Here is a 3,295-nt window from a genome sequence, read left to right on the forward strand (position 1 = left end):
ATTATAGCATAGCTTCCCAAACTGGGGTACGTGAGGTAACAAAAGGGGGTACGCGAACAAAATGCTGAGTAGTTCATTTAATTCTACATTAAAATAATATTAAAATAGAGCATGTATTTCTAACTGCCAAAATGTCGTAAATCCAGTACATTTAATCAAATTACCTCATCATTTGCAGTCAAAAATGATTGTATCCACACAAGCAGTATGCATATGATGCCGAATCTGCTGCCTTAAATCGCGCTAAATTACTGTCGTTCTCGACAGTGCACCTTTGTAAAAGTGGGGATTGAGCACTTACTCGCATGAAGAACAAATATAGACGCAGATAATGAATTAATTTCGATTTAAGACTCAAACTTTCTCCGGTACAAAAACATACCTTGTGTGAGTTCTTGTATTTAATGATGATAACGAGCAAGAACGCAATTGTTCCCCAATATCCACATGACTGCAAACGTGACATTATTATACAACAGGTCAAAAAACAAAATGTACATTTTAAACACAGTACTGCCAGTATTTAATCTATTTTTCAATGAAATAATAACGAAAACCACAGCAGAACTACAACACACGTCTGTGTTTCGCGAACAATTCTGCGGCTTTGAACGAATTGTGAGAGTCGATTCAATGATTCATTCACAGCCACTTGCTTCGTTACTGAATGAATGACTCGATGACTCATTCATAAAACAGTGACTTGCTGCCACCTACTGGTTTCACCATCATTGCATATTTTTCTATTGAACATTTTTATTTAAAACATTATTTATTTTATAAAGTTATTCATAAAGGTAAAAATACACTGGAAAATCAATTTAGGGGGCAAATATTGTCCCTTAATGGTAAAGGTGTGACTGCAGTCGAAGTGGAAGAGAGGGGGTACACGGAAGGATGGTAATGCCTTCAGGGGGTACTCAACGCTAAAAAGTTTGGGAACCACTGGCATAGCATAATACTTTGCTATACTTCATAGATTTAAAAAATAAAGGTTCTTTATTGCCATTTATGGTTCCATGATGGTTCCATTAAGAATCTTTACCACCCTTCTATAGATGGTTTCAACGGAAACAACATAAAATAAGCATTTTGTGCCCAAACTTAGACTTCCACATAGAATCAATAACTGTAACCGTGAAACCGTCTATAGAGACAGAGCGACACGTGTCATAATCTGAAAACCACGCCCACCGGGGGGGAAACAATCCAACCGTCTCCATTGACTTTGCATTGCATGAGGCTGCCTCCTTGTCATTTCTGACTTATAACAAAAACAGAACAATCTCTAAAAGCTGCTATGTGACAAGATGTGCAGCAAAGAAGCTAAAAAAAAACCCAGAACCAAAAACCCAGAAGATTTTATAAGCTGTTGACCCAAAAAACAAGCATTTAAGGACTAAATGGCGATTGAGATAGAGCGCGACATGTCATATTTCTATGAGAACTACACCCACTGCAGGGTAACGTAATCAGCGACAGGAAATATAATATATAAAACTGACATTTGGATATTTGACTTAACAGTGACTAAATGTTTACTGCACATGTAGGCTTACTGAGGCATACTGAGTGTCTGGATCCCAAAAATTACCCATTCTTCCTACTGATGCTTCTCTTCTTATTGCCTGTATCCACTTTTGTCTCCTTAAAGGCTGGCTTTTACGGTTCGGTAGCTTATTAAAACTTAGTTCTGGGTTTTTTAGCTTGTTTGCTGCACACCTTGTCACATACCAGCTTTAGGCATTGTTCTGTTTTTTGTAATAAGTCAGAAATGACAAGGAGGCAGTCTCACGCAATACAAAGTCAATGGAGACGGTTGGATTATTTTCCCCCGCGGTGGGCGTGGTTTTCAGATTACACTAAATGCGCTCTGCGACTATAGACCTTATGTAGCCCCGCCCTTTTTCATCGCTGCGCTCGTTGTCTTTTGACTTTCGGTTTGTATTTCCACAGCGATCTTACGTATTTATGAATGAACTGTTTGTTTTAAAATCTTCCCGGTCTACTGATATTTGTTAAGACATCTGCTCTAAACATTACATTGCTCATGATAACTTTCGTTAGCTCTACAATACATAAATCCACTTCACCAGCTAATTAATCTTTGACAGTGATGCCATAGAAATATAAAGCGCTACCGCGAAAACGGACGTTCAATTCAAAGATGGCTGTGCGCACGTTTCTCTGGCGGTCAATAGTTTTTTTTAGTGGAAAAAGGTTCTTTAGATCATTAGAATGTTCTAAAAATAGTTCATTTAAAATCTGTTAAATACCCCCTATGGTGAAAATCAAGTTTTTGATGTTTTTTTTTTAATGTCTATGTGGTGTTTTCAATATACTTTAAGACAAAACGTGCAAATTCATATGTCAACACCATTGCTGAGTATTTTTTCTCTTTAAAACTGCAGTGAAAACCATGGTTTGAAATCGCTGGTGTCTGTGACGTCACAAACTACCTTGTAACCAATCTGGGGTGCGTTTCCCAAAGCGAACTATGGTCGCAAGTTCCGTCGTTACCAATAGAGTTCAATGGGACTTACGACCATGGCTCACCAACGAAACACACCCCAGGTCAACTATAGTAGGGGAGTCTCGAGAGAAGCCAGGTTATCCCGGTGTATTTTTCTGTTGATATGAAAAATCAGGTAGATTTAGCAATATGGCGGGTGTATGATGTATATTACGATGTTATGATGAAGTATATGCCTTTCTCCACTGACGTTCTGAGTTGTTCAAAGCATTTGTAAGGATACTGATTGTTAAAAGGCAGCTATCTGACTCTGACATGGCGAACGAGAACATGGTTTGAGCAACACATTATTAGCTGTTTGATAACATAGCTAGTCAAGCAAAAGGCTAATCATATTATTTACCGTTATGTGTCCGATGTTGTAAAAAGCGATACCATTGTGCAGCGTTTACCTCAGTATGTTGACCAAGTGGATCTCTGAGCTAGCGTGAGCAGGTGGAGGCGAGACTAATTTGAATATTCATTGATCCACGTATAATAAATAGGCAAGGGTGTAGAGTTACATTCAAGCTATTTTAAGGCATAAAGAAATGTTTTTCATGGGACAAAAATGCTTAAATATGTCATTTTGGTGATCAAAGATGAGTTTGTGTACTCAAGCATTTGAAAACGTCGGCCTGCATATCAGCAAGAATAGAATGTGATAAGAAATTATGTACAAATAAAACATTTAACTGTGGGCCTTCATGCTAGTCCATTAAACCAAGCCAGAGTGTAAGAGGTCTTTCAGAGTTTGTCGTAAGTCTATTCTGGTTTCGCTTC

Source organism: Megalobrama amblycephala, linkage group LG15 (genome assembly GCF_018812025.1).
Source record: "Megalobrama amblycephala isolate DHTTF-2021 linkage group LG15, ASM1881202v1, whole genome shotgun sequence".
NCBI classification, from domain to species: Eukaryota; Metazoa; Chordata; class Actinopteri; order Cypriniformes; family Xenocyprididae; genus Megalobrama; species Megalobrama amblycephala.